The 13,716-nt window shown below is 39.5% G+C and overlaps 1 protein-coding gene across 3 annotated transcripts in view; it reads right to left on the minus strand.

Annotated features, from left to right (window-relative positions):
- CRACD (capping protein inhibiting regulator of actin dynamics) overlaps positions 1–13,716 on the minus strand; it is an 801,959-nt gene that overhangs the window by 561,700 nt on the left and 226,543 nt on the right. For all 3 annotated transcript variants that reach the window (XM_069200882.1, XM_069200863.1, XM_069200873.1), the window contains exon 2: positions 9,449–9,510. The gene's annotated coding sequence lies outside the window, so the exon portion shown is untranslated. The remainder of the gene's footprint in view (positions 1–9,448; positions 9,511–13,716) is intronic.

Raw genomic sequence — 13,716 nt, forward strand, 5'->3', positions numbered from 1 at the left:
CCATTACACTTTTCACTTATTCCCCCTCCAGGGATTGTTCAAAGTGCAGGTCACTTTTTATCATTCAAATGACCTTCCAAACCTGCAAAAGGAGTTGCCTAGCAGAAACATATTCTCTCCCTCAGTGGCACAACCACACATCCCACAAAGACAAAACAAGATTTTTTTTTAAAACAGCCCATAGCTTCATGTGCCTCATCATCTGTATTGAAATGGAACATATTTTTAAGCTGACACCTGCTTTCTTGTCCTTCACGAAGAAATACAATCCCTGCCTCAGTTAACAATATCTTTCCTATAACCTCAGGACATTCCTGCCTCTTAATGCCAGACTCCTGGGCTATGTATATCTATATGCATCTTCTACCTGCAATCTTGTCTCATCTATTACATTTCCAAATGCCTGTCTATGCTGTGGCGACTAACGTACCTGCGCACAACCCTTCTGCTAAATTGTCCGTGTGTTTGTTCTCAGATGCGCCCGCATTCCGAGTTAAGCACAAGAGGGCGATGATGGTTAAGGACTTTCCACTACTAAAGCTGCTTTCAGCACAAAAGTTGCGATTGTCAGTGAATCAACAATTTCAGTTACCTATCATCCACACATAATTCCTCGGGCACCTTCTGCCCTTTGAATTTGTACATTTCAATTTCGACTGAAAACAAAAACAAAAACAAACTTTTGTTCAACTGCAAGTTATGCCCCGTCCCATTCCGTTGGTCACTTGAGGGACGAGACCACAGCATTCAGCAACTGTATGTTTTTTTAATAATAGTCCGAGTACCCAAAGTATTTCTAATTAACGGTTGAAATATATTTAATTGTTTAAATAAACGTGAGCAACGTCTGTTTTTCACAAATAATTTAAACTGTTTTGGTAACTTAGAGTCACTTGCTTCACAAAGTTTAAAGGCTCATGAAAAGTGAGAGCTTTATTTAGAGTCTGTCCTAGGTAGGTAGTGAATAAATGTTACTATCAATATCCACTTTGAAAGTATTTAACTTGAGATGGTGGCTCTTTAGTCTAAATATGGCTACTCTTCTGAACAGGGCGACATGATGTTTCCTTTAAAGACTCCAAATTTGAAGCAAACGTTGGATTAAAGTATTCAAATTAATAAATCTGAGTTGATTTTTCTAAACTCCTTAATGGATTCTAAGCAAATTATCTCTTGTTAATGCATCCCTATATATCTATGTAAGTTATTTCTGAAAAACAGTAACCTATAATGGAATTATTTTATGTGGGTAAAAATGCAAGCAAATTGTAATGCCCGACCAAATATGTCATCTATATTGTGAAGCAGCTCATGTGTTAAGCAGATTACTATATTTTGGGAGTATAGTTAAACATCAGTCGAAATGAACATAATTGGTAGGAAAAATCTCAGTTTGCCCCTAATATTTCTCTCTCAACACTCAAACTGTGATTCGGTTGTGGTCAGCATAGTCATTTTATCAGCCGCCTTGAAATTGAGGTGACCATGTTCTTGTCTTTCAAAAGAATATAGTACAATATCAGCTATAGTTTCATTTCATGATGAATCTTCAACTGCCCATTAATCGGGATGAATGGATACAATTTATTTCTGTTTCCCTCCCCTTCTGGTACACTCTTTGGGTATGAGTGTGGACAGGACTGGGAGAGCAGGAGCCTGCTGGCTTCCCGCATTGAGCACCATGGTTAGAGTAAGGTTGGTCGGGAGAAAAACATTCCACCCAGATCAGGAGCTTGCTGGATAGTCCAATATGGATGGGTGCCCAGGAATGATGAGGCTCCCATGCTGGATTTGTACTGCCACCCCTCCTTCCTGAGGCAAGCACATCAAAAGTTGAGCATTAAAAAAACAAATGAGAAAGTAAATCTCCAGTTGTCCATGGCCTCTTGCAAATGATCGCATTGGAGCAAAGGAAGCCCCGTAAGGTCAAAGGACTGCTTTAAATAACAAAAAAGTAGAAAAGCTGGGCACCACTAAAACTATTAGAATGTGTCAGGGGAGTGCCCAGGAGCAGTGGTGGTATCCCCATTTGTCCCCTATATTGATTTCTAAGAGTCACCATAGGACTTCCAGGAATTTAATTAATACCCTAGGAGAGGTTTAGGCTGTTTCCATTCTTCCAGGTTTGATCTGTTAGTGCACTGTGGAAGAGTGTTCCATTGAATTCTGGGTTTTCATATGTTGTTAAATAATCTAGTAACTGTGTCAAATGGAAGAGGCATGATGTGTTCATAATGAAAGGTGAAACATTCCAATATTTGTAGCAACAGTACTGAAGTGTTTATGCAGAATGAAATGCAAATGTTCTCATTGTTGAATGTATGGTGAACATCCTGTAGCAAGGCCAGTAGGTCCTGCACTATTATAACTTTGAGCCTGATAGCTTGGTCTAGGCTTATAGGGGCTATTTAGATTGTAGGGTTTAGGGTCAGTTGACATGCAATATGCAAACCATTAAAGGTGCCTCAGACCATGGAGTCAAACTTTCATCTAGATAGTTAGTTAAGCACAACAATCCTGCTTTAGTGTACACCCATTGCAACTTGTGGGGTCCTGTAAAGGGTGCCCCTATTGGTGCTACAAGATTTGATTGTCTGGGACTCTGACCGGATTTCCCACAGTAAGTCACTAACATTTGAAGAAGATCCCAGACTATGCATCCAGCAGAGTGCTGCAGGAATGATCCCTATTAACTTGCTTTTTATCTAGGCCCCTTGTCATTATTGTCAAGTGTTGAATTAATTTTGAATAAAATATTGAAGTCCACAGAGCAAATATTTTATCTGCACACATTCAGAACTGAAACACCTTTATTAGAGAGCAAACATTATTAATAAAAATGTGACACTAAAATGTAGTCTGAAATAGCGTGTATTAAAAGGCCTAACTGAAATCCGTATGCTAGAAAAATAAACGTGTGCTCTGAAATGTGATTGACTTGGTGTCAGCCACAATGAAGTCCATGATGTTAGTTAATACTAATGTAAATGTATTTGGTTTTACCATAATTAAATGTACTGACAAAAACTGATTATTAAAAGGTTAATGCTTTATAAATTATGAAATGTTTTATTCTTCATGTTTAGCATTCTTTAAAAAGCCTCACATTTTAGTAATATTTCAGAAACACTGTGTTTAAATGTTGTGCTAACTTTCTTCAAATATCATGTGTTACTTGCACAGTGGAAATTTCTGTCCTCCTTTTACTGTTCTTGTATGTATCCTGGTAATAAAAATTGTTAGTTTTAAAAAAAGAGATTAAGTGCTCAATGTTGTGTTTCATGTTGCATTCTAAAATTGTGTTTAATCGCGGAAGCTGCTGACCAGGGACAAGCAAGAAGTGACAGCATAAACCAATCTGAATTTTTCTCTATGAAGAAAAGATACATCTGAATCGCATATGGTGTTTTTATTGGCTGCACCCTAAACCACCTCATAGCCTTGTCCAACAGAGGCTTAGCTAGTAACTTTTTGGGACTTTAATATAGTACATTTTAGGTGATGCAAGTCAGATTCCATTTAGTTTCAGTTCAGTTCTGTTTAGATGTGTTTCTGTCTTTGCCTATGATTCTGACAGTTCAGATACATTAGGCCTCATCATTACAGAGCTGTTTCTCTTTCATGTCCTGATGCTGACTAATGAAGACCTGAGGTTCCTGCGCTCTCCTGATGAAGACAACTGATTGCTAATCCTTTTAGGAGAGGTATAACCAGTGCGCATTTGTTTTTCTTGCAGGTTTTTCTCCCTTAGAAAATCCAACCACTTATTTTGGTTTAGCGTCATAGTTAGATGTTTTCCCAATTCATTTTTGACTTATTTTTACTTTTGCATGAAGCCCACACCTGCTTTTCAAATTAGAGTAATACTTAGGGATGCCTAACTCAATGTCTAAATTTGATTTGTTTATTAAATTATTGTAATTCATTCAACTGCACAAACTAAATGTATGCTGTTTCTATTTTTCACTTAATTCAGTTGTTCTTCTGCATTGTTCTTTTGGAGAGTCTAATGATAAATGTTTTGGTTAGATTGAGATTCTTTAGGCGTTTGACAGCCTGTGATGTTTCTGTATTTCTATCATTTACGTGATCTTAGCATTGTTAATCAAAAAGTAAATTAATATATAAACTTTACTAAACTGGTGTGGTGATTCATGACCACAGACCATGGTGGGTTTAAATTACTGACTCTAAATTGAATATTTTGATTATTAAATTATTTATTTGATGTTTACTGGTTTACAGTGTTTGACTGAATGTTTTCTCACTCCTGTCTGAGTCAGAAGATCCAAGTCTATCTCTTTGGGTAATAGATAACTTACCCTATACATGACACTGTATCATAATAATATAAAATAAAATAAGGTCAGTAATGCCTACACCTTCAGGTGTGGATAAGTCGTCAGACATCCCTCTGTTGTCTAAAAAAACAAATCAGATTCTGTCAATAGTTTTATATTTTACCATTAGCTAAAAAAAAGCATATGTGTTGCTGTGGACTCCAGACAATTTCCTGCATCAAGCCATGAAACAGTTCGCATTTAGGACAGACAGATGTAGCAGTTCTGAGAACTAATTTAACAACCAGCAGCAGCTTCCATTGATATGACATGTAGCCATAAAAGATTTGAAAACAGATACCTTTTCACTAGCGAGTAATGTGTGTTCTTGTCTAGCTCAAAGATGTGTTTCCACAAAGTTAACTGCATTGTATTATTTCAAACAAAAGATGTTACTGTCTCTGATTTAACAATGGGAACAGTGTAAAAAGTACATGTAACGAGTTTGCTACATGTAAAAAAGTTGGTATTAGTCCATGTGGATTTAATTTTGCCATGTATTTCACAAGCAGGTATTATGACATTTAGAATTTTGTTTTTCAATGAATTACTTTATATGTTCATGCCTGCTCGATGAATGACTGTATGCTTTTGTTGCCAAACTGTGTATAGGTAGTCTGTATTTTTAACTACAGGATCATCATTAACACACGTAGAGCATGAGGAAAGAGGATTCCTGTGCCGACTCCAAGGGGTGTCTAAGGTCTCTTGGCCAGGAGGCCTGCCTGGCAGGGAGTACACATTGTGAGTTTCAATCAAAATCTTTTTCTAGCAAGCCCTTGAGAAAACATTTCCTCACAAGGATGCTAGTCCAGGTAGATATTGTAAGTTTTTGCCTTCAGAACATACACAATGGTGCAGAGTGGCACTAGATGAGTCCGTAGGTTCTGTTTCTCTGAGTAAGTAAGCTTACCCTTACAGAGGTCCTAATCTGAACCACTGCCATTGCCAAGCCTGACAAGTTTGTGAAAAGTCTATAGAAGGTGTCAGTGCACACTAGACAGAGCCTGGTTTCACATTTTTGTAAGGCGCTAAGGAGTTGCAGTTCCATGTAAAAAATCATAGCTTAATTTGTCTGTCAGTTAAGAGCAAAGAAATATCCAAACAAGGCAATTCCTCCTTATCTCTTTCATTCTTATCTTTTTCACGATCTCTCTCGCTGTCTTGCTCTTCCCAGGCAATGAACATCTTATGCTCACACAGACACACGAGAGAGCATAACTTGGCTGTGCCATTATAGTTTCAGAAAGAGCAATGGAATGCACTCGCCAACATATATAATGTGTGTTTCAATGTATTCATGTAAATGAAGAGACTGAAAGTCGTGAACTGAAATGCACTTATAAGAAAAAACATAGAATGATCATATGCAAATCACATGTATGCAGTATTATTCCATGTGTGAATATTATGAATTTCAAGCTAATTGCCATTTATACTTATTCCTCATTTATTTTAAGTGAAATGAACGTATAACCATGTGTCTGAATGTGCATTGAGGTTAATGTTAAATTGGCTTGAGTTAAGGGCTGGAGACTTTTTCCTGTGCTTAATCTTTACCTTGACAGTTTTCTTTTGCTGTGTATTTCTTTATTTGCAGGTGTGTCAACAAAAGCCTTCTTTTAATGAAAAGCTTATTGTTAGTTATAGATAAGGGAGTTATGAGAAGACAGGTTGCCAAGGATGGGAGTGTTAAGGAGAAATTGTGCAGGAGAACTCCCCACCGGATTCCTTAAGACAAGAACAAATCCAATGTTGTCCTAGTGGTTGAACCAAGAGAGGAAAGCCTAATTAAAAGGATACTATTCATGACTGTGCAGGGACTATCTGAAGTTTGAGAGGATAAGAATAGTTTAGCTAGATTCAGATCCTTTTTCCCTTTTGACTAGTGCAGACTGTATAGAAACCTAGAGAGGCTCACTCAGATCTCTGTTTTCCCTTTTGCTTGGCTGGTGTGGCTTTATGCTAACCACATCTCTCTTGCAGGAACTTCTGAGTTTTCTGTAGTGCTGACACTTTGTTTCATTTCTAATATTTTAGGCTACAATATTTTAGGGTTTCCAATAGCTCATCAGAGTAGCTAGACATTTATAAGTTCTGTTGTTAGGCCAAAGAAACAAAGCTTTAACTCCGAGAATCAAGTACTTTTTCATATTTTCTGTATTGTAGCTACTAAAGTTTTGGTGAGTCTTATGCTGGTGTGTTTAAATTTCATTCAAATAATTTAATCACCTTTGGTAATCTTGTACTTTTATAGAATGTTTTTGAGACTCATTTACATAGGTTTGGCTTTGAATTGGTAAGTAGCCTTATGAACATTCATTCTGCCTCCTATTTTGAATGTGTGACCAAATGGGTTACATTGTAATTTAAACTGAACCTTTTAATGTGTTTCTCTTCACCTCTGGTAACTTAGAAAAAGGTCTATTGGGTCCAGAAACTCAGTAATAGTGACAGATGCCACATCACACACACACACTTTTGTGCACATGCACACACACACAAGCACACCAATACATTGCCAAAAGTATGTATTTAATTAGGACAAAACCTGACCTCAAGGGAGCCCAAAATAATTGGCCTGCTATCTAACTACTGTATCCTTTTCATTACTTTCGCAAACAAAGACCAAGTCGAAAGCACCGGTCCTAAGGCCCAACATCAGCACTGGAAAGTTTTAAAATTAACTCTGAGCACACACACTCTCTCACTCTCTCATATTGCTCTCTATTTGTCTTCTACCTATAATCTACTGTCCAGCGGTTCTCAGCTGTTTCTTCCTTTGTAAAGATGTGAATTCCCTTCTCTGGTTCAACCACACCTGAAGGATTAAACTATGAGATAGAGAGATGTGTCTTTTCGTTTGAGCCGCTTCTTCCGACTTACTTTCTGGATAAATGTTAATACCTGGACAGTGAATCTCTCCCAACAAAACATTGACCCACAGGCTAAAACATTGAGAATTAGAGGTTTCAGTGAGGAAAGGCCTTTTGTATACACACCTAAACCTAGAAGGATTCAGTCTTGTATGCTGCAGGTTACGTGTGACTGTTTGCAGCGGCCACATCATTGACAAGGCTATTTCACAAGAACTGGAACTTGTGACCTGCAGATTATGATAAGAGCAACCGACAAATTAGCCAAATAAGCTATTGCACTGGGATACAACCCTGGTGATATAAAGTGTTCTGCAGGAGACGCTTTTGCCATCAAAACGATTTGACAATGGGTCACAATGCGACCAGACTACACACAGTCTTCTGCAGCAAGGTCATTAACCACATGGACTAGCAAAGCCAATCAAAATCTGATATATTTCAGTCGGTTACAAACGATCATTCACATCACACAATGAGAAAAGAAATACAATCTATTCAAAAGAGTTAATACACCACATCAGCAGACAGATACCGAACTATCTTACTAGTAATATCCCCTGATATTTTCAGGATACACTTATATCCCTGGAACAGGTGCCATAATACCTAAAACTGTTTTAAAATACGGTAGCTTTGTGACCGGTAAAGTAGTCTTTAAGAGATTATTATATTTCTCTGTCTCCAATACAGTAATAGCAGGAGCAACAGTCCTAGTGCATTTCTCCTTGTGAGTTTCTTTGTGGCAAGCATTTGTAAAAATAACATTCACTATTAGAACAGATGCGGGTTGACCGAGCGCCCCCTTTCCACCCTTCCTGACGTCTTCAATCTCCCGATCTTGTGCGCCCCGAGCACATGTTCCCATTACCAATGTCTCACTGAAGCATGTGTCAGCACTCTAGTTGTGGCATGGGCAGTGTGTCAGCACTTTAGTATTGACACAGGCAGTGTGCCATCACTTTAGTAGTGGCATAGGCATTGTACCAGCACTCCATTAGTGGCATGGGCGTGTACCAGCGCTCTATACATGACAAGGGTGGTGTACCAGGACTCAGGTAGTGGCAGGGGCGTGTACCAGCATCCTGGTTATTGCACAAGCAGTGTACCAGCACTCTAGTCATGGCAGGGGCAGTGTGCCAGCACGCTAGTTATGGTACGGGCAGTGTACCAGCACTCTAGTCATGGCAGGGGCAGTGTGCCAGCACGCTAGTAGTGGCATGGGCAGTGTGCCAAGATGCTAGTCGTGGCACAGGCAGTGTGCCAGCATGCTAGTCGTAGCACGGGCAGTGTGCCAGCACTCAAGTTGTTGAGGGGTGATACCCAAAACTGGTCCCAGGATGTTTGATTCTGGTCCAAGGACGACCTGGCCTGGCAGTTCGGGCTGAACTGTTCCCAGTGGAATAGGGTCAAGACTGATTTGCATATGGCTGGGTCCAAACTGGGATGGCGTTGTAGGCAAAAAAGTAATAGATTCAACCTAGCTCCTTGTGACTGGGGGTGAATGTTTGCATGGTTCAGCATTCCATCCTCATCTGTTCTTTTTGCTTTTATTTCCCTAATTGGGAAGGGTATGCCCAGACATGTGTCCTCTGCTGACTACATCACAGGATTCAAGCTTGCTTGGCTGATGAGGGGTGATGCCCCAAAACCGGTCCCAGGATGCTTGATTCCGGTCCAGGGAGGACCTGGCCAGGCAGTTCGGGTTGGATTTTTCCCAGGGGGGACAGGGTCAAGAGTGATTTGCCTATTGCTGGGTCCAAACTACGGTGGCGTGGTGGGATAAAAACAATGGACTAAACCTATATCCTTGTGACTGGGGGTGAATGTTTGCACTGTTCAGCATTCCATCACCTGTTCTTTTTGCTCTAGTAGTGACACAGGCAGCGCACCAGTACTCTAGTAGTGACACAGGTAGTGCATCAGCACTGTAGTAATGGTGCGGCTAGTGTACCAGCACTGTAGTAGTGGCACGGGCAGTGTACCAACTCGCTAGTTGTGGCCAGGGAAGCGTGCCAGCACTCTAGTAGTGGCACATGCACGCCAAATTAGAGATTCTCCACCTTTGTCATACTTCAGGGTAATATGAGGGGCCTTGGGCAGTAACTCCTCCATAAAATCTTCATAGAAGGGACAGTTTATATTTTTGTTTCCTTTTACATGTTGCATTGTTTTTGCTTATGTCGGTTCGTTCCATCTTGGCGGGTAAAACTCTTTCTGAAAAAGACCTACCTGCGGAAATCTTCCATCAGAACAGTGAATCTGAAGAAACGCCAGTCCGGTTAAAATCCAACCTGTTGAAAGAAAATATTGCTCATAAGCGGATAAATTCTTCTTTACATTTAAGTACACAATAGCTGCATTATAATAAAGTAGTTTAACATTCTGAGAATCATTAAGCGAATGCAAATTATTTAACAAACACGAGTTAACAAACATTAATATATAGCAAATAACTCAGTCTCTTTCACTATATTCTGAATTATATTTCAGTTGTCAAATGTAAAGCTATATTTTCCTACCTACGATTTCACTGGACACCCATCATTGAAATAGTGGTCACTTTTATGATCAATATAATTCGGCCGCTAAGCTCACATCATCTTTATTACCAAGATGCGGAAGCTACTTACTACCTGTTTCTTGTTTTAGCCAATAAAAGGGTTTCCTACATGCACCTCGGTCAGTAAATTTCACGTTTCCAGAGCCTGTATTTCGAAGCAAAAAGAGTCAGATAGGGCTCTCGAACCAAGGTTTGGCATTCTGATCTGGTTTCTAGGTAGGTGCATCTGAATCAATGAGATTGCCGCATCATATTGACATCATCACATGTACCATGCATAATAAGTACATGAAAGCTGGGAAGTCATTTTTAGGTCTCGCACAGACAGCTCTTGCACTCTCTTTTCATACTGTTTTGTTTAGAATCAGTGGGTTTACAGCCCACCCATAGCTTACCATTAAGGAGCTTCAGCCTCACTCTCATTTGTTTAATTCCCGTTTGTCACGCCATGCATGTGTCACGTCTTCTTCTTGTGTTTGGCCATGCCTTGATGCATGGACAAAGTACTTGTATCCTTCCACTGCTCGTTTTTTGGAGCTACTTTTATTTTTGTGTTCAAGCACTCTGTGACAGTGCTTGTGTTTTCAGGATGTCTCCCATATCCCGTCCATGTTGCTTCTTTTCCCTCTCAGGGCTGCTGTGTACTTCTGTGAAACCTCCACCCGCACCCATATTGCTCTCTCCCATGCCTTGCCTCTCAGTATTTCTCCTTTTTTTCCCCTCCTGTTTTCAACCTCTCAGCCCCCTCCCTATCTGCATTTCATCTTCTTTTTCTCCCTACAGTTTGTTTGTTTTTATGCAGTTTGGTATAGCAAGAAGTAGGGATCAGAGTGCTTCACATTAATAGCAGCTGCATTACACAAGGTCCCCTGTATTTTGTAGTCACTGGGAGATTCAGTGATTTGCCAAAAATTACAGGATTTTGAGCCAACTTCCCCCCAAGCGCTGCGGTGTGCTTCTATGAAAATCCCACTAGCATCCACATTGGTCTCCCCCTCTCTCTCCGTATGCATCCTTTTTTTTTGTTTATGCACTTTGGTGTAGGGCGAACTAGGCATCGGAGCGCTCTATACGAACACAGTTATTTGGTAGGCATGGGAAGATTCGGTCATTAGCTCAGAATCATGGGATTTCGACGCTGAAGCTCAAACCTGGTTCCCCATTTCCAAATTCACCAGCTCTGGCTGTAACCCACACCCTCTCTTCTTGTTTCAACCCTTCCTCTGACCTAGTTGCCCCACCTGCTGTATTGTGTTGCTTCTCCCACCCCTCCTGCCAGACAAAAAAAGCGGTATGGCACAGACAGTGATGGCCACATCATGGAGCTTTTTCCCCTGACTTTGAGCCAGGCTGAACAGCAGCAGTGCTGCTATACAACATGGCTAAAAGACATTGACAACACCAATAGCTCTTGCATTGGCGAGATCTATTGGATTTGCCAGTGCTTGGTCTATGTCTAGAGTAGTTTATTCGCCTCGCATAAAAGCTGCTAATTATATCCAACAGTCTCAGCAATTAGAGATATGAAAAAAATGGAAAAACACTGTTATAGGGGAATTACATGTCAGATTTTTATGGATTAAATATTATCTACTTGTTAACTGCATAAGCCGGATTTGGTGAGAATACTTTTTCCGTATTCATTGTAGTCTCGTGAAAATTGCAGTCAGATTCAGAACAGTTCAGAAACAAATCCTATAGTATGAATGTATAAATCTGTGACGCCGCTCTTAACCGCGGCGTCTCTTTTGCCAGCCGCGGTCGGGCCGCCACTCTGAGTATCGGAGCACCGTCATTACTGCAGCCCGTATTTTTGTATTTCTTTGATGGCGCGTTTCGGGAGGCACATTTTGTGCTCCCTGTTGCGCCGCCCTTATAGCCTGTCTCCCTGACATATTTTCTTTGTCTACCTGGTGGGGGGGGACTCTTCTTCTTTACTTCTTTTCTTCTTGTTTTTCCTCCTTTTCTCAGTTCACTTCGCCTTTTCTTCTTCTGGTCTCCATGTTGCCTTCTTTGTGTTCCTTTTTCCCAGCATGCTCTTTCTTTTTATACTGCTACATTTTGCCTATTCTTTTCTTTTGGCCTTTCCCAATCCAAGGTGGTGTCGCTCCCTTTCCTGTTTTGTCACTTCCTGTCTCCTGATATATAAGTCATTCAGTCCTGGTCTTCTTTGCGTTGTAAACACTTCCATTTGGTGGTGATCCTCGTTCCTGTTTCGTCATACTTTTCTCCAGTTCCTGCTGCTTTTGATTGAGATTTTTCCATTTTTCCCCTTTTTCTCCTTTTTTCATTCTTTGTTTTTCCTCTTTTTCAGGAGTTACTGTGTAGAGGCTTTTCCCACATTTTTGGTTTTTTTTCCTCTGGGGCTCCTTCTGGAGGGTACGGTCTGCTTAGGCGTTTCCTATCAAGCAGCACCGTGGCTACTAGAAAGGGTTGCCCTTATCTTGGTCAGTCCAGAACCAGCAGAAGAACGGGTGCTCTTTCAAGTTCCTCAGCCAAAGGTGAGAAGCACTGTGCAGACCATGACAAAATCGTGCCTTACAGATAAATTAATTCCTTCTTACACGGATATATATATATCCTTGTGAATCTAAAACATAAATAGTTACATCCATCACATGCCAATAGCTCATCATAATCACATATAATACATAATCATTGTGGTGTAACAACAACTTACGTTCTAGCAACAGAACTAAATAAAGTAATCTAATTTAAGTCTATAGGATGTGAGACTTGCCATCGTTTTCTCCTTCAAGTCTCACGTTGTAATAATCTTTTATGTATATCACAACCCATACTGTGTGTGTTGATCACTTCACAAATTTTATACCATAGCTGTGCAGCATAATGTTTCACTTTCAATTCCATATAATAGATTGCCACAACAGATTTTTTGTTATCAGTTCTTATATGTAGTTTATGTTTGGGAAGTCTTTTATTGATTTGGACGTTTGTCCAACGTAGATTTTGCCACACAAGCATTTCAAAATATAGATTCGGAGTTTTGCATGTTGCTTATGATCTTAAAGGTATCTTTTCCCCTGAAATTGGATGTTGTATAAAATCTCCTTTAATAACATTATTACACTGAATACATTTGAGGCATGGAAAGGTTCCTTTAGGTACTGATGTGACATAGCTCTGCTTAACAGGTTTAGAAGTATCTGCTGTAATCAGAATTTGGAGTAATGTCTTTTTGTTGGCAAAAACCATCATGTTTTTTTTTTTGTTTTTATGTATTCAATGTGTATTTTTTCTCTAGGATGGTCCAATGCTTCACAACTACTTTGGTAATATTGGTACTTTTCATTTAATAAGGGACAATCATTTTCTTCCTTTCCTTTTAGGTTCCAATCCTTTTTAATCTTGATGCTTGTTTTTTTAAATTTCTTTTTAAATTTTGTCACAAGCTTTGTGGACTATTCTTTCAAGATATTGCTGCCCATGTATCTTTATAAATATCTATTGTAGTCTGTAACAAACCGTTTCACTTTTAGAATTTGAACATACAGTAATGCTTCAATAAGATTTTGTGAATTAAATCTGGTGGTATTCTTTAACAAACTGTTTTATGGGTCTTCTCCACATATAGGTCTGTGGTCAGTTTCTGCTAGTAGGTGGATGCTATTGTAAGTTTCTTTTGAGAGTTTTTTTGCATTTCTGGTTAAATAGTGATGGAGGTTGTTCTTGTCGTTGTTGTTATTAATGTTATTACTAAAGAGTCTTGTAAAGCACTGCATATCACGAGAGGGTGGGTGGGGAAGTCTGTTTCAATGAACTTTAGTTATTTTATTTTATTCTGCAGTTTTTTAATCCTATTTTTGAATGGATTTATGGACAATGTTTTGGCGGAGTGTATGCTCGTTATATCTACCCTCAACGGTCTATTCGCTTCTGGCTTGGATGGAATGTATTGTTTTTCTTTGAGATTGCA

The sequence above is a fragment of the Pleurodeles waltl genome, chromosome 1_2 (genome assembly GCF_031143425.1).
Source record: "Pleurodeles waltl isolate 20211129_DDA chromosome 1_2, aPleWal1.hap1.20221129, whole genome shotgun sequence".
NCBI lineage: Eukaryota > Metazoa > Chordata > Amphibia > Caudata > Salamandridae > Pleurodeles > Pleurodeles waltl.